We start from the raw sequence: 19,385 nt of genomic DNA, 5'->3' as shown, positions 1-19,385 counted from the left end.
GGCTAGGACTGCAAGCTTTGCTGAGCTCCAGAAAAAAGAGCAGGAGACAGTATGTAGTAAAGGAGATTTACTCAAGAACGATATTGTTTGCTGGGTGAGTACTCAGTACCATGGGTCTTTGGAAAACAATGTCTGGGAAGAATACATAAGGAACTTATATTACTGTCAATAGCAATGAAAGAGGGATGGAAAGGGTTTTGGAAATCACATAATCATAAGACTTGGATGGCAGAAACATAACCTTATAAAACAAAACCAGCAGAATGTTGGGAAACTTTTCAAGGAACAAGAAAGCTAGCCACAGATGCTAGCAATCAAATATAGGCAATTTTTCAGAAACTTTAGCTTAATGTGCTAGTGGGGGATGGGGCAGATGCAGAATATAAACAGGTAAATGATAAATAGACTATAAAAACATTGAAGCACAAACTGCAGCAGAGACAATTCTATCACTATTGAACTTCTACTATAGTTTAAGGCACCAGACTATGCAGAAATTTACCAGTAACACTATTTATGGAAAACAATTCAGTAATAAATGAATAAGGCATAAATTTGGCAGTAGGAGTATGTAGTTCTGCCACAACTGTGAATTAAACTACAAGACGTTGGTTCCACAGGTTTTAAAATACAAACAGAGGGAATTTACAAGTAATTGTATTGTAGACATAGAAGTGCAGAAAAAAAGGTCCCTGAACAAACAAACATAAAAAATGCAGTCAGATGAACAGAATAGAAAAGTACAACATAGTATCACCCCTCACAGATCACTATAAGTACACATAAATATTTAAGCAGATCTGAAATAATTAAAATAATTTAATTTCTCTCTCCTACTTTTTTTTGCAAAGCTAGTTACTTGCAGTTCGACACCTCTCTAAGTTTTGTATAAAAGAAAATGGATGGGGATAACTGTGTGCTAGAAATAGGAATTAGCTAGAGAGTCATCCAATCAAATAAAGGCAATATTGGAGCTCCTTCAGGAACTTTAGCTTATAATGTGTTAGTGGAGGATGGGGCACATGCAATGTAAACAGATAATTCTCTCACTATTGAACTTCTATTACATGTTAAGGCACCAGACTATGCAGAAATTTGCCAATAATACGTTTTATGGTATAAATGCAGTAATAAATTATTAAGGCACAAATCTGATAGTAGGAGTACACAGTTCTGCCACAACTGTAAATTAAACTACAATATGTTGGCTCAGCAGAGTTTAAAATGCAAACAGGCAGCTTTTACAAGTAATTGTACTTGCTGAAATTAAAGTGCAAAATAACTAAGGTCCCTGAGCAATCTAAAAATGCAATCAGATTGAACAGCGCAAAAACATGGAAAGTAGTATCACCACATAGGCCACTATGAGTCCACTTAAATATTTAAGAACTGAAATAAATAAAATAATTCAATTCTCTCTCTTTTTTTTATCTAGTTACTCACAGTTCCATAACTCTACAAGTCTTGGATAAAAGTCCATCTGCAAACTTAGTCAGCTAGAACCTGTTGGTATTAGGTTTTACTTCAGAAAAGTGCCTAACAAGAGCGATCCAAGCCCAGAACCCTGTGGGACTACACTGCTGACTGGTCTCTCTGTGGAGGTACCTTCCCCTATTTTGATTATCTGTGTCCTATCTGTGAACTAACTGGCAGTCCAGTGGGTGACATGGGGGCTTTTTCCCAGATTATTTAGCTTTCCTACTATGCCTGAGTATGAAATTGTGTCAAAAGTTTTGGTCAGGTTGAAGTATGCAGTGTGTACCATTCTGTCTTCATCCTTTGCTTCGGTGACCTCTTCAAAAAAATCCACCAGTAAGCATGCCCGGACCTTGACAAATCCAAACTGAAACAGGTCCAATTACTGGGGGCTCCCTATGTCTTGACTGATTAATTCCATGATAAGTCTTTCCATGGCTTTACATATGAAGCTGGTCAGACTTATGGGTCTGTAATTGTTTGGGTCTGTGGAAGGTCCTCCCTTATGCAGGGGAATGACTGTAGCTGTTCTGCATTCACTTGGCACAAAACCTGTATGGAGGCTGAGATTGAACAGGGTTGTTAGGGTATGGCTAAAATGTGCTTTTTACTATTTAATATTTATCTAGATTTGTCAGGACCTATCAATGCAATAATTTTAACATTTGATAGCACTTTTAGGACTTGGCTTTGTGTGATACTGGAGACAAGCCAGTTTTAGGTATATCTTGAGGGACGGGGGGGGGGATAAAGTTAGAGCTAAATTAATTGGCCAGTAGGTTCACTATATCTTCAGCCTCAGTGTAGATAACATTACTCATAATCAACTCAGCACATTACACATTATGCTTTTGAGATTACTAACATAACTAAAAAAGCCTTGTGATTGTCTTTGACTTGAGTAGCTATTTTATCCTCAGACTTGGCTTTGGTGAATTTTATTAGGGTCTTGTGTTGTTAGCTTATTTCACTGACAAGGGCTCTAACATTATTGGTCAAAATTATTTTCCTTTTATTATAAAGCTTATTGATATGCAGGTTTGTTTCTGGTGTTTACCTTGCACTTGTTCCTATGGGGTACAGCTGCATCTATAAAGCTGTTTACATGCTGGAATAATGAAGAGCTGTATATTTCTGTGCATTCAGTGTAGTTAGTGGGGTTTGGTGGAGATTTGAAGCTTAAAAATGTATCATTTAAGAGTAGCTAGTTTGTCTTAAAGAAATGTTAAATATACCAAGGGTGGAAGTGATCTCTGATTTCAATTTTTGTTTGAAGGTCATTTCATCCTAGAACAGACAGAGAGCATATATCTTTGAGGGGAGTCTAGAAGATGCCATAACTGTGGAGTAAAAGTATCAAAGTATATTGTTTAAAATGTAACATGCTTTTGTTTGTGACCATAGTGCTGCAAAATGGATGGATTCACTAACGAACTTTGAATCCCAGAAAATGGACATGCCAAAACACTGAAAGCAAATGTTTGAAACACAGAAGGGTAAAAATAAATTGTAAACATTTTTGTGGGCGGCAAGCTCCAACACCACCAAACTTATACACATCAACTTTGTATGAAGGGAGAAATTTCCCAAAAGAAAGGAATCAGTGCCAGCACGTAGTTAGACATTGCACTAGCAGTGACTTTCTATTTAAAACAGTGATCAGCATTCTGTTCCTCAGCATCTTGTGTATCAGGCATGTGAGACTTGAGGGAAACTAACGTGATGATTTATAAAGAAGCCAAAATGGCCATTTAGCCTTCTATATGTGCTGCAATATTATCAATAAGCAAAAAATACAGGCCACTTGCAGGTCTTGCTAGTTATATTTTTCTTGCTTTCATCCCAGAATGTAGTGAGTTTGAATTAAGATTTATAGGACACAAGATTAAGAAGTACTAGAAAAATATTAAAACAATTTCCTGTTAATCCATTATTTTGAAGGCTCAGAATCAAGCTGGTGAATAACAGGAAGCAAAAAGACTGAGCATAGTGTTTTTATTTACTAAGCATATGGACTTATACAAAATAAAAAATGGCTTACCTAACTAAACAAAGATGATGTCACAAGTGGTACAGGATACAACAGAGATTAGAAAGAAACTGGAGGCAAGAAAAAAAAGTTACAGTGCCTTGCAATTTCAATTTCTTAGTATGAGCAGCATCTCATCAATCATGAAAAGGTGCTAAGAGAATGGTGCTTCAGCAAAAGAGATTAACAGTTTTAAATTCCAGGAATTGTATGTGTGAGTTCTGGAATACAAAGCCTGACTACGTGGAAATGGGACTTACATATTCTAAACATTAGAGTTTTGTGTCTGGGAGTGTTCCCTTTTCTCCAAAGTAAGGAGATCTCAGAATTAGTATACATAAGTAACAGTGGTGTGGTGTGGGTGTGCAGGGAGGCCTGTCTCATTTGCAAAAAATAAATAAAAAACATTAAAGAAGAGCAGTAATTGATGACAGTCACTGTTCTCCTTTGTTTTTGCTGTTTTTTATGTAATTCCAATACTCATAATTACTAGTCTTAAAATTACAGTAGGATGTACTGCAAAACTCAGTGAACAAGAAATTGGAATGTTAAAATACATTTCAAAAGTAATTGAATGGAAGGAAGTGATCCTGCAGCATATGTGAAACAGTAATTTATGAAGGTTCTTTGAAAAATTAAATGTAAGGGGTAGGCAGCCCCATAGGATTACTCCCAAAACTCCAAAGAAACTTAAAAGCCTATTGCATGTTCTTCTACCCACAGCAGGAAGGGAAGGATGCTTTGGAAAACAAGGGACATGTGCAGAACACTGCAAGGACATTTGCATGGTAACTCAGACAGTGTTTGCAAGAGTAGTCACTTTTATACTCCAGGTAAAGTAGAAAATGGATTCCAACTATTGGAAAACTTTGCTGAACAAATACGTTGACAGTGCATTGTGCAATGATGTTGCTGATTCTGGTACTGCTGCTGGATATTTCATAACTGAAGATGTAATAGAAACTGAGCACTTGTCAATGTGGATAGTTCTATTGTGTGAATAATTTTGGTACAAGAGAGCCTATAAGCATTTCATGCAATGTATTTTGATTTATTTTTTTAATTTAAAAATATCTTAGCAAGATAGGTCTTTACTGTATGTTTTGACATTTTCTCAAAATTTGTGAGTGTGTAATGATGATAAGTTATTGCAGGACATACTGATTTTGTTAGCAAATTTCTGAAATCTGTTAAATGCTTATGTTTAAACAGTCTAATGCGTATTTGCATTTTGAAGAATGAAAGCAATGGTCTATTCATAAAACTTGTTATTGCATTATGGATATAAGCAATGCTTGTTTTTATCCCCACAGTTCATAACTCCCCTCTTCCAGTACCCTACAGACCCACGTATTATTCCACTGCATGTGAACTGGCCCATTTGTTATCCAAACAAGTGAAAGGCCCATGGCTTTCTTATTCCTGATCAGAGTAGAACCCGTCGACCCATTTATTTATCTTGTGCATGAGAACTGAGTGATAAGAGTGGATTATCATGCACATAGAACACTCAAACCTACCTGGCCTACTCCTTTCCCATTGTGACTGTGTTTTCCACTGAAGCTGCTCCCTAAAACATTCCATGAATTTATTCCTACCTGCAAGTCCCTTGGTTTCTTGTAGCATGGTTGCTGCCCTGTATTGTATGCCACACATCTCACACTCCTATAGATAGCAGAACTGCACATACCTCTCATCCTCTTAGCACAAGAAATCTGGACAAAGCCTTATATAATGGTGGGACAAAGGTCTAAAAATAGGACAGATTTTAAATATTGCTCTTATAAATTTAGACAGTTCAATGGCAACAATCCTGCATACAGAAAATGGCAAAGGAAACCAAGAAAGGTTCAGACTTATTGTAAAACCATTACTTTATTATTAAAACACATTTAAAACATGTTAAGCACTTTCATTCCTCATTTGGGAACTTCATCAGAACTAAAAAAGGACGCCAAACTTCAGGAAGTAAATACAAAAAATCACTATGCCATTAAATCACATGATTAATCCTAAACCAATCACTACTACTTCTATAATTGTGATTAACAATATTTTACTAGGTATATAGGTGTTTCAATTTCAATACCAAATTAATTGATACTGAATCATTCAGCCCTGGATAACTTACAGCAGCTAATCTAAGTTGCCAGTCTAACTAACCTTTAATTAGATGTTCATCCACTAAAAAAACCTTTTGCAGCAAACAAAACCTGGTCTATGATAACAAACGTACAACAATGGACACTCCATTGTTGAAAATGCCTAGATAAAGCATTAGTGGATTTTTTTTATCCAATAAGTGTTCATACATTCTCTGTTTCATTTTTCTATTAGTTTTTCCCACATGGAATGCCAGGCAATACTTGCATACAGCTAAATACACCACATTTCTTGTCTCACAATTAAACTGCTGGTTAATAGTATACACTCTATCTCTGATTGAAATAACATCTGTAACTTTTACATGCTGGCATTGTATGCAAATACCACACTTGTACATGTCTAACATTTTGTTACTTTTTATCTCATTAACTGATTCTTTAGTTTCTTTCAAGTATCTCTTTAAAAGAGCTGTCCCTCCTGAATACTGTACATGGCTTATCATCTATTTTTGTGACGAGGGAGCTGTGCAACCTGAAACCATTCCAATTATGTATTATATATTCCCTGATGGAGCTACTATCAGCATTATATGTAATAATGCACGACCTTTGCAAATGTCTATCTTACTACTGTTGTTAATTCTCATGCCTGTAGTATTAATTGGTCCCCGTTTTTTTTTTTTTTATCTATTTAAGATAGGGGTAAAAACCTATTGCTTCTCAGCACAAACCTCTTCTCTAATTTCATTTAAAAATTGCATGGGATAACCTCTCCTTAAAAACATATCTACCAAGGTGTCACAACATTACATAGAGAAGTTAAGCAATGTGTTTTTATTTGTCAGTTCTGTTTTTGTTTTCAGTCATTGAAGGTCTCCCACATGACTTAAGGGGAGGGAATAAAAAAAAAAAACTAGAAATTATTGAAGGAAAATGGCAGATTAGATTAAGACTGTATCAAGCTCCAGGGTTAAATGAAAACATTAATGTAAAATGTTTTTTGAAAGAAAAATGGTTAAAGGCTGGATACTGAATACACATTTTTGAAAAAGGGTTTTACATTTTAATTAGGATAATTTTAGCTGAGGGTTAATTCTTGAACTAATTGAATCAATTGTTTAACTGCTGAATCAATTTGTAGATTGTATATTTAAGAGGGCTGAGTGGAAGTTGGATTTTTTATGAAGAATTCTGTAGACAAAAGCATAATAAAATTGTTTGACACTAAAGGAGCTGTTTATTGTTTTTTTCTTCACCAGTAGCCACTGTGGTTTAATGTTTGCTTCCTTCTCTTTTAACACTTTTCCCAGATACTGGAAGCTGTCAGCCTGTTCCACTATTTCCCCCTTTATCTGAATGTTCATATTCTTTTGATCTTCCCCATTTTCTGCCAGGACAACCGGCTTGTCTATACGGAATTTCTTCACATGTGCTTTTACTTTTGCACTCCAGTCCCATAACATATGCTGAAGTTCCTGTTCATACTCTGCTTGTAGTATCACATTGACTGCAGGCAGGAGCTTTGTTGATCTATCCCCTCTAACCTGTTTGCCAATGTAATCATAGTTTCATAGTTTCATAGTTTAGTACTAGGCTATCTGCCCTGGGGCATTTATAAGCCTAGCCCTAGTGATGTGGCTTTCGCCACCCCATGTAGTGGTACTAGAGTGTACAGAATAGATTTAGAATACTGTGCCTTTGTCTAGTAGTGACACATTGAAGACCCCCTTACTTATTAAAATTAGTTTACTGTGCCTCTGTCTAGTAGTGACACAAGGATGACCCCCGGGGTAAACCTACGATCTCCCATCCACTCGTCAAGATTTCTCTTGAAGAGAGTCAGTGAGGGGCTCTGCCTAACATGAACTGGGATTCTGTTCCAGAGTATGGGAAGCTTCTGAGTTATGAATCTGTCCCTCCAGCATCTCCTATTCATATTTGTGCTGAGGTTTAAATCTTTAGCTCTCGTGGTTCTAATGGATTTGGATTTTTTGAGGTGGAGCATGTCTATCAATTCCTGGTTGGACATGGCCTTGTACGTCAGGCACAGATCACCTCTGAGCAGGTGGTATGCTACTGAATAGAGCTGGAGTTTCTTTAGCCTGGCAGTATATGACATATGTTGGAGACCCTTGATCCTCTTGGTGAGGTACTTCTGGGGTCTCTCCAGCTGTTGTAAGTGCCGGGTGAGGTACATACCAAATCGGGCATTGTACTCAATCATGGGCCTGATAAGGGAGGAGTATAGGGGTACAATGACCTCCTTTGATCTGGATGTGAACCCCTTTATGATAAGGTGGGCAAGGTAGAAAGTCTTTCTAACCACTTTGGCAACGTGGGTGTCAAATGAGAGGTCACTATCGACTTGGGTCCCCAGGTCTCTGATTACTTTTTCCGTACTCAGTGGGTTACTGTCTATGTGATCATTTGTGGGTACTTTGTTTTTCCCAAAGGGGATGACTATACATTTCTTGGCATTCAGTTTAAGGCCATAATTCTGGCACCAGTTGTCCGTTTCGGTGAGGCCTTTCTGTAGGATGTATGTGTCAGCTGGTGTATCGACTATGGCGCCTAGCTTGCAGTCATCTGCGAACTTTGTCAGTCACAACCCTCCCATGTTTGCTTTCACATCTGAGAAGTAAATGCCGAACAAGAGGGGCCCCAGGACAGAGCCCTGTGGGACACCACTTGTGACTGGCTTTGAGTCTGACATGGCTCCCGCAATTTTGACTTTATGGGTTCTGTTCTTTAGCCAGTTTGCAACCCATCTTGTGAGATATGGATTTACATTTAAGCTGTTGAGCTTGTCTATGATGCCTGAGTGGGGTATTGTGTTGAAGGCTTTAGCCAAGTCCAGGTAGGCTGTCTGGACTGCTTTGCCCTCATCAATGGCTCTAGTGACTGTTTCGAAAAAGTCAACCAGGTTCAAAAGGCAGGATCTGCCCTTTACAAAGCCGAACTGGGTGGGATCAAGTGTCTGTAGGTCCCCAATGTCGCTGTTTATGAGTTCCATAATGATTCTTTCCATAGCTTTGCAGACCAGGCTGGTTAAGCTTATGGGGCGGTAGTTCCAAGGGTCTGTAGCAGAGCCTGCTTTGTGGAGTGGGACCACTGTTGCTGTACGCCAGTGTTCAGGTACATGTCCTGTAGTAAGGCTAAGGTTAAATAGCACTTTTATATGCGGGTTTAGCTTCTCTTGGAGTTCACGTATCACGCAACCGGGGATACCATCAGGTCCCATTAATGCTGTGTTTTTTGCTTTGCTGAGGGCGGCTCTCACCTGGACATCTGAGATGACAGGGAGGTTACATTCAGCTGGGATAAGTATTTCTTCTTTTGGGGGTGAGGGAGGGGAGAAATTTGCACTGAACCTGTCTGCCAGAATGTTGGCAATATCTGTGGGTTCGGTGAATGTTTTGTCATTGTGTACTAACTCTGAGCATATCTGAGGGTTTCCGCCCAGGTTTCTAACATAACTGAAAAATGCCTTGTGGTTATCTTTAGTGTCCTTGGCGATTTTCCTCTCAAAGTTGGCCTTGGATGTTTTTATGAGAGAACGTAGCTTTCTACTAGTGCTGATCAGAGATGCCTTCCCTTTATGGGATTTTGCTCTGTCTTGCAGTAGCTTCCTTCTTTTGTTATACAATTTGTTTATGGCTGGGGTCCACCAGACAGGACGCTTTCCCTTGGTGGAGAGGGTCTTGGTTTTATTTGGGATTGCACGATCCATGCATTCTTAGAGATGTCCGTAGAAAGCATTTGTGAAGGATTCAGCATTGTGGGATGTGGTTTCCATTGGCCCAGTGGGCTTAAATGATACCATCTCAGTCTTAAGAAGTGTAAAGTCGGCTTTTGAGAAGTTTTTCACTGTAGTCTTTTGTGCTGGGGGTGGAGGTGGAATATGTATATCCAGGGTGATTAGTTTGTGGTCAGATCTCTCTAGTGAGGGGAATACTTCCGGTGTGGAGCATTTTGTACCCATGTTTGTGATGATCAGGTCTAGTATATTACCTCCCCTTGTGGGAGAGGTGACTAGCTGTTCTATTGCATTTGAGTTTATGAATTCCAGGAACCTTTGGGCTAGGGTGTTAGGGCTAGAATAGTGCACCCAGTCTATGTTAGGGTAGTTGAAGTCTCCCAATATGATGGTATTAGGTGAGACATTCATATCTTCCAATGTCTTCAGGAAGGCTGAATGGGGTTCTTGAGATTGGGAGGGTGGTCTGTAACATGCAACCAGTTATATAACAGTTTTGCCTATGGTTAGTTGCACCTGGATGGTCTCTGATGCTTCATGAGTTGCCACTAACCTGGAGGTGTGGGTATCCTTGATGAATACTCCCCCTCCCTTTGTGGTTCTGCCTGGGTTTTGGGGCTGAAAAGCATGATACAAGGTAAAGCCTGGTAGCGCTGGGGTGCTCTCAGGAGCCTTGAACCTGGTTTCAGTTACTGCGCAGACATCGATGTTCTCCATACTGAGGAGTGCTTCGAGAGCCTGCATCTTGAGATTTAGACTTCTGGCGTTGAGCAGCATTACCCTTAATTTTTTTCCATTTTTGTTTTTTAAGGAGGTGGGTTCATCTTTTGAGCCTTGCCTAAAAAAGGCACTATGGGGGTGGCAAGAGCATTAGCCAATATCCAGAAGCCCAGTGGTGACAGGTGCAAGCCGTCCCTTGCAAAGCAGCGTGGCTTGTACAGCATGTCATCCCAAGCAGACAGACATTGGATCCCACTAGAACGACACCAGTAATTGAGCCAATTATTAAAGCTGATCATCTTGTCTTTGTATTGTGGCATCATTCTTGGTGAGGGCAAGATGCTGCTCAGGGTCAGGGTCATACCAGCCTGGGCTACATAATCAGAGAGCTCTTCTATGTCTCTTTTCATGTAGTCCAGGGAGGTACGTCTCGGGTCATTCACGCCGGCATGGACAATGACGGAGTCATATTTGTACGTGCTTTTGAGTGACCTGAGTGCGTGTGTTATATGGTGGATCCTAGCCCCCGATAGGCAGCTTACTGTTACCCTCTCCTTGTTCAGCCTGGTAAGTGGAACGTCAGTGTGTCTGACTACAGAGTCGCCTATCACTAGTGTATCAGGCATAGTGTTTGGCCTTAAGGGCTGTGATTGATTGACACACCGATTTACTGAAGTATGTGTTGCATGTGTTATGTTTTGAGGTGGTGGAGTTTTGGGTGTCTGCTTTGGGATCCTCTGTTGTTTTGGTAAGTTTTTTATTAAAGCCTCCAAGTATGTCTTTGTGTTATTATGTGTTTGATTTGCAGTTGGGGTAGGTCTATGTGTGACTGGGTTTGTTGTGTGTGTGGTTACCTTCTCCTCCTGTCTGGTCTTGCCAGTCCTGAGTTGAGAGAGTTCAGACTCCAGTTTGGCTATATAGTTACATCTCTCACATGTATTTGTGTTTGTTGGGAGGAGGAGAGGGTTGTCTGTTTACATGAGACAATTGTAGCATTGTCTCAAGATTCCCAGATTGACCAGCTGAACAGGAGAAGATGCTAGTAATCTACCACTCGACATGCTAGAATATTATAAGAGAGTGCTGTGCCTTTAAGGGAAGTGGGAATTCACAGGAGTGGTAGGTGGATGTAGTGCTACTTTAGTTTGAGAGTGCTTACTTAGAAGAGAAGTTTTGAGAACAAGTGCTAGGCTTATAATATAACGAGTAGACTGGTTATTCTAAGAGTAGAGCTTTCTAAGGGAAAATTGAAGAGCAGACTTGGCGGAGCCAGAAAAAGTTTAACCCTGTTTAACCGGAGCTGCACTATGCACACAATCGCGCAAAGCCGCGCAAATGTGGATTTTAAACAGGGAACTTCAAAAGAGCTAGAAATGGTCCAAAACAACCAATTACTACAGCTCTTGTGCTGAGGTCACTCCTTCACCATAATGAATAACAATGAGCTCAGAGATCAGAGCTGAGCTCTAATGTAAATTCAATGCCATGGAGAAACCCCTCTGTGAGTCTGCATATTGTTTGCACTTCTGTCATTGAATCCTTGTACAAAGCTTACACTAAAATCTACCAGTGTTTCTTGTGCTTCAAACCATTGTTGGACTGTCCAAATGAACTTTCTTACAACCGTGTCATATACTTTCTGCAAGAGTACAACACCTAACTGAACTCTTTCTTAACATCTAGTTTCATTTCCACTATCTCTCTTACTGAAAACAAAGAGACAGTTATCCTGCATCCTGATCTGAACACAAACTGCTCATCTTCCCTCTTGCATTCTGTTACTCTTTGTATTCATTTGTCATTCACAATCTCTAGCACTTTCATGTAGTGTGATGGGAGTTTGACCCTCTGTATTACCCCATAGTTGTGAATTCCTCTTTGACCTTGTACACTAGTATTACAGCAGTTATTCTACAGTCATCTGGAGTATCCCTTTCTCTACAGACTGAGTGAGAACCCTCATGAGCCACATCTCCCAGAGCTCGCTCATCCAATATCGTGACCATAGCTGCCTTGACTTCATCTGCGTTTGCTGCTTTCCTTATCTTCATTTTCCTTAGTGCTATTCTTGCTTCTTCTTCTTCTTCTTCTTCTTCTTCTTCTATGGTTGGGTCTCCTTCCCCTTTCATTGTAAACTGTGGTGTAGTACAGTTTCTGTTTTTTTTTTCCATTTGCAAGCTGCTGAAAATACTCTTTCCATCTGATTTGATGTGCTCTGGACTGGTGAGCAAATTGATGCTGGCATCCCTTTTAAATGTTGTCTGATGGCTGTCTTCTTTATCTTTCAGTGTTTGCCTTGAATCCTGATACAGTTTCTTTCTGCTATATGTTGAGTCACTTTCCACAAAACTGGTAGACTTTATCTGATGCCTTGATCTTTGTCATCGTGACTGTCCTCTTAGCCTTCCTAGTCTGGTACATATTTTTATATACCCTCTTCTTCCTGCATGCCTTATTTCTTTTGATAGCTTTCTAATATTCTGTATTTCACTATCAGCTTTCCTAATTTTCCACATTTCCATACCTTTGCTTTCATTCCAATCAATAGTTAGTTTTTGGCCATTATCACTACACAGCACTATTACATAAAGATATCCAATTAAGTCCTATCATCCTTAAGACAATCCTAAATTTATTACATTGTATTGTGAATAAGTGACAACAGATAACTCATGCCCTAACTTCAGTCAAAAATGTGACCTGGTATTATTGTGCAATGACTACATTTTACATAATATGGCTAATGCCCACTCAGCTGTTTCAAACAGGCTGGGCTGTACCAGATGACTGATCATCCATTATCTATCACATTAGAGGAATAATTTAGCATCAAAACTGTTGTCTATATTTATATTAATGGCATCACAGCATCACTGCTGAAACAGCCAGTCCAAAATAACCATATGTGTTCTGCCAATACACTTATTAGCAGTTGTAAAACTAGTGGACAAGGTTATTAATAGCCTGTTTCTAAAGTATACCTCATTTGAGAAAAATAACCCAGCTGTTAATGTACATATAGCACATGCATAGCATTGCGATCCATCACAATTCCCATCCTCTCAAACTAAAAGGACAAGTAAATGTTTTAATAGATTTTGACATCAGATAAATTTTACCATAATCCAGAGTCCACAACTTAATTTTTTAAACGTTTTGGGTATATTTCCCAGTTCCTCAGTTAAAGACAATAATACAAAATCTATGTAACCTTCCTAACAAAAAGTGCCTCACAAGAGTCATTATCTCTAATAGTTTCTGCTTGCTAATAAATTAATTAGTGATAGTCCATTGTAAGTATTTCTATAAAATTGAATTCACCTCAAGCAAAGTCATCAGTCTGCATTCTTAAACTGCATATTTTCTGTCAAACATGCCTCTACAAACCCTAAAATCTGGGTTTATCAATGTGCATGTGGACTTAATATGAATGCTGTGTCTTCGATCAAAGGCGAACCCAATCTACAGTGATCTGAGTACTTGATATACCATCAACAAATTTATCTTAGCCCCTTCCGCAGTAACAACTAGTTCTGTTTTTAACACGATTATCATACAAAATGCCAAGGGAAAAACATGTGCTCAACACATTTATAGGACTTTGCTGAGGTGTTAACAAAAATCTTGCACATATTACAGAGAAGCTATTTTTACACAATATCCATCAGAATTAGAAATCAATGAAATCGGACCAGAAAGGGACCTAATAATAAGTTTGTAAAATATTTATAAACATAGCTGGACCACAGACTGTGCAAGATACAAGCATGGACTTTGAGAGCTACAATTATCTGAATGATATAGCCACACACTAAATGAAAAGCCAGGACAAACCTAAGACTTAATACCTGAAAGTGGCATCATTCCTCAGGTCATTCATTTCCTAGTAGCATATACCTTAAAAATCTATAACATAAACCATGTTGGTACACCATCAGGAAAAGTGGAATAGTCAGTGCATGTCTAGGGAGGGAAATAAAAAAAATGTGCTTATTATTACAGTTTCTGAGGATGGAGGGCATAATCAAGTTTTGATGAAGCTTACTGAGGTAAAAGAATTTGAGAAGAGAGAGATACTGTTGAAAATGTATGGCACTGCAAAAATAAATATAAAATGTAGCTAAAGGTGTTGGTATAACAAAAAATGCTTCACCTGCAGCTTCTGAAGAAAACTGAAGAACCATAGTTGACTGAGTTTCCTGGTTTGAATGAGCATGTCAGGATGTCAAGCCTATATAATCCAGAGGACAGGGAGAAGTCAAACATAGACAGAGCAGGGCTGTTTCATGCCATGGAAGTTTTACAACAAAGAAAGCCATTTCAGCAACTCAGGAACAAAAGAAAAGACCAATCAACAAAATGAATTAGAATGAAAAAGAGGTTTGTAATAATAGTTATTTTTAGGTTAGACAACACAGCTGCAACATTTTATAGTTCAGCACATAAGTTATATTATTACTTTAGGGAATAAAACATTCTGTAATATAACTTTCACAAGTATTGGGATTGTGCAAAAGTATTTGGAAACTTGCATTAAAAAATGTGGACTTATTCCTATAATACGTGTGTGTGTGTGTGTGTGTGTGTGTGTGTGTGTGTGTGTGTGTGTGTGTGTGTGTGTGTGTGTGTGTGTGTTTTAAATATGAATGTGAAGAATTAAAGAAAGTTATTTACATAATTCAAAGCACATGATATAGTAAGAATTATATGAATATTTAAAAGATTACTATCAAAAGTGCATGACATTATGAAGATGATGGATGGCAGATACATATGCACAAAGTCATGAGAAATTTGAGTTGCATTGAAAACTGTTCATAGGTATTTACTAGGCTACTGACCACAGGGACCTTTTTAAGCCAAGCTATGCATCCCAAATCTCTGACAAGTTCTGGTTCCCTTCATAATTGTAAGCAGGGCCTTGAGAGGTGAAGCATTTACAAGCAGGGCCCTGGGAGATGAACCATTTACAGGCTGCCTGTGTCCACCAGAAACATAGGTGTCAAACGAGGGATGAATTTCCTGTTCCCAATCCAGTTGTCCAAGTTACACTTGAATTGGGCTAGGGAGGAACTCTGTTTCATATGGCTGGGGAGCCTGTTCCAGTGAAGGTCTGTGGGATACATACCTGTCACTCCAACAGGTCCTATTTATATCACAGGCAAGGTTTAAGTCTTTAGAATGAGTAATTTTAGTGCCGTTTGTTTTGTGAAAATGCACAAGGTCCATCAGAGCAGGGGCTGGCAATGTGCTGTATACCAAGCATAGATCTCCCCTCATGAGCCTGTAGTAGACAGTAGACATGGATTGGGTCTTGAGGCAGTCTGCACAGGACATATTACTTATGGGTATGGGATGTTTTGACACTGGACAGTTCGACCCCTGATGGTTTGACCCCATTGAAATGGCAAGGCAAAAAATAAATAAATAAACCACAGACATTTTGACATAAAGAAAAAAATCATTATTTACAGCTCATGTATTCACAAAGTTACTGAGAAAATGTCAAAGATTACCTAAAAAAATGAAAAAGAAAAAAAGAAGTCATGAGGATATATAACTGTTTAAAACATTTGCATTTGAAATACATATAATAATATTATTAATGTTAATTTAAAATAATATCAATGTTTGTAATGTTAAATAGTATTGATAGTAAATAAGTTAAAAACTGCTGTTAATTAAATTAATTATATTTACAATTAAACAAAATGTTAAATAAATTAACATTCACATATAACAAAGTTAAATAATATATTAAATTCCAGTGGAAAAATCATGAGTGAAATATTAAGCAATAAAATGCAATTATAAAATTTTAAAAGCTTTTTTATATAATTGGGGTCAAATAGTTCAGGGTCAAATCATCCTGTGTCAAACTGTCCACTAGCTACTTCCATAGACAATAAATGTAAATTTAAACATGAAAGTGTATACAATTGCATTGGGGTTGAATCATCTGGGGTCAAATCGTCCTGCTTCCTTACTTATTCCTTGTATTCTTTTAGTGAGGAAACTTTGTGGATGCTCTAACTGTTGGATATGCTTGGTTAGGTACATACCAAAGGGGGCATTGTACTTAATGATAGGTCTGATGAATGTTGAATATAGTGGAACAATGACTTCCTTGGACCTAAATGCCATACCTTATAGGTTCATAGGTTCATAGGTTCATACTAGGCTATCTGCCCTAAGGCATTTATAAGCCTAGCCAGAGTGTATTTGGCTTTCACCACCCATTTTAAATTAATTTTGCTATGCCCTTTTTCGAGGTTAGTATACTGTGCCTCTGTCTAACAATGACACAGAAGTGATACCCGGGGTAAACCCACGATCTCAAATCCACTCATCAAGATTCCTCTTGAAGAGAGTCAATGAGGGACTCTACCTAACCTGGACTAGGATTTTATTCCAGAGTGAAGGGAGCCTCTGGGTTATGAATCTGTCCCTCCAGCATGTCCTATTTATTTCAGTGCTGAGGTTCAAGTCTCGAGCGTAGCTCGATGGGATTTGGATTTTCTGAGGTGCAGCATGTCCATTAATTCCGGGTTGGACATGGCTTTATACGTCAGGCACAGATCGCCTCTGAGCAGGCGGTATGCCACTGAGTAGAGCTGGAGTTTCTTTAACCGGGCAGCATATGGCATCTGTTTGAGCCCTTTGATCCTCTTGGTGAGGTACTTTTGGGGTCTTTCCAGTTACTGCAGGTGTCTGGTAAGGTACATCCCAAAAGGGGCATTGTACTCAATTATGGGCCTGATGAGGGGTGAGTAAAGAGGCACAATGACCTCCCCTGATCTAGATGTGAATCCCTTCATGATTAGGTGGGCTATATAAAATGTTTTTCTAACCACTTTGGCCATATGGTTGTCAAATGAGAGATTGCTATCAACTTGGGTCCCCAGGTCTCTAATTACTTCTTCTGTACTTAATGGATTACCACCTATGTGGTAATTTGTGGGCACTTTGTTTTTGCCAAAGGGGATGACTATGCACTTTTGGCGTTTAGCTTGAGGCCATGGCTCTGGCACCAGTTGTCTGTTTCTATGAGGCCCTTTTGGAGGATGCTTGTGTCACCTGGAGAGTCGATTATGGCGCCCAGTTTGCAGTCATCTGCAAACTTGGTCAGCCACAGTCCTTCCATGTTGGCCTGTACCTCATATATACCGAACAAGAGAGGTCCCAGGACTGAGCCTTGTGGGACGCCAATTGTAACTGGTTTGGAGACTGAAATGGCTCCAGCAATTCTAACCATGTGGGTTCTGTCCTTGAGCCAGTTTGCAACCCATCTAGTGACATAGGGGTTTATATTTAAGCTGATGAGCTTATCTATAATGCCCAAGTGGGGTATTGTATCGAAGGCTTTTGCGATGTCCAGGTAGGCTGTGTGGACTCCTTCCCCTCATCAATGGCCTTGGTGACTGTTTCAAAGAAATTGACTAGGTGTAAGAGGCAGGATCTGTCCTTAACAAAGCCGAACTGGGTAGGATCCAGTGTCTGTAGGTCCCTAATATCTTTATTTATGAGGTCCATGATGATCCTTTCCATAGCTTTGCAGACCAAGCTAGTCAGGCTTATGGGGCGATAGTTTCCAGGATCCATTGAGGCACCACCTTTGTGGAGAGGGACCACTGTTGCTGTATGCCACTCTTTGGGTACATATCCTGTAGTAAGGCTGAGATCGAACAGTAGTTTTATGTTTGGGTTTAGCTCTTCTTGGAGTTCATGTAGGATGCAGCCCGGGACACCGTCTGGTCCCATTGATGCTGTGTTTTTTGCTTTGGAGAGGGCGGCTCTTACCTGAGCATCTGAGATGTTAGGGGGGCAGCACTCTGCTGGGATAGATATTTGCTCTTTTGGTGGTGGGGGGGGGGTTGTGCTGAACCTGTCAGCTAGAATGTTAGCAATGCCTGTGGGTTTGGTGTATTTTTTTGTCATTTTGGACTAATTCTGAGCATATCTGGGAATTCCTACCCAGGTTCCTAACATAACTAAAGAAAGCCTTGTGATTATCCTTAGTGTCCTGTACAATTTTTCTCTCAAAGCTGGCCTTAGACGATTTTTTGAGTGCCCATAGTTTTTTGCTAATACTGATCAGAGATGCCTTCCCTTTTTGGGATTTTGCTCTATCATGTAGTAGCTTCCTCCTTCTATTGTATAGTTTGTTTATGGTTGGGGTCCACCAGACAGGATGTCTGCCTTTGGAGGATTGGGTCTTGCTTTTATTTGGGATTGCATGATCCATACATTCCTGAAGGTGTTCATAGAATGCGTTTATAAAGGATTCTGCGGTCTGGGCCGTATTTTCCACAGGCCCGGGGGCTTTGAAGGATTCCACCTCGGTTTTGAGGCATGTGAAATTTGCTTTAGAGAAGTTTTTCACTGTGGTTTTCTGGGCAGGGGGTGGGGTTGGGATGTGAATATCCAGTGAGATTAGTTTATGGTCTGATCTTACCAGTGAGGGATACACTTCTGGTCTGGAGCATAGAGTCCCCATGTTGGTGATGATCAGGTCCAGTATGTTTTCCCCTCTTGTGGGAGTGGTAACAAGTTGTTCCATAGCATTTGAGTTTATAAATTCTAGGAACCTTTGGGCTAGGGTGTTGGAGTTAGAGTAATGCTCCTAGTCTATGTTTGGGTAGTTGAAGTCACCCAATATAATGGTGTTTGGAGAGACCTTCATAGTTTCCAGTGTTCTCAGGAAGGCCGAGTGGGGTTCCTGGGTTTGGGAGGGTGGTCTGTAGCAGGCTATAAACTAGAAGGGAGTTTTACCCACTGTTAGTTGCACATGGATAGTCTCTGATGCTTTGTGCTGTGCTACCAACCTGGAGGTGTGGGTATCTTTGACGAATATTGATACTCCCCCTCCTTTTGTGGTTCAGTCCAAGTTTTTGGACCGAAAAGCATGGTATGAGGTATAACCTTGTAGTGCTGGGGTGCTCTCGGGACCCTTGAACCAGGTTTCTATTACTGCACAGATATCGATGTTCTCCATGCTAAGGAGAGTTTCAAGTGTGTGCATCTTGAGGTTTAGACTTCTGGCATTGAGTAGCATTACTCTTAGTTTCTTATCCCTTGTGATACCTATGGAGGTGGGTTTGTCTTTTGAGCCTTGCCTAAAAAAGGCACTATGGGGGTAGCAAGAGCCTTTGCCAATATCCGAAAGCCCAGGGGTGACAGGTGCAAGCTGTCCCTAGCGAAGCATTGTGGCTTGTCGAGCATGTCATCCCAGGCTGACAGGCATTGGATCCCTTTTGAATGACACCAATACTTAAGCCAATTGTTGAAATTGATCATC

Source organism: Protopterus annectens, chromosome 1.part1 (assembly GCF_019279795.1).
Source record: "Protopterus annectens isolate FY-2018-M chromosome 1.part1, PAN1.0, whole genome shotgun sequence".
In the NCBI taxonomy this organism is placed as follows: domain Eukaryota; kingdom Metazoa; phylum Chordata; order Ceratodontiformes; family Protopteridae; genus Protopterus; species Protopterus annectens.
This window is presented reverse-complemented; position numbering follows the sequence as displayed.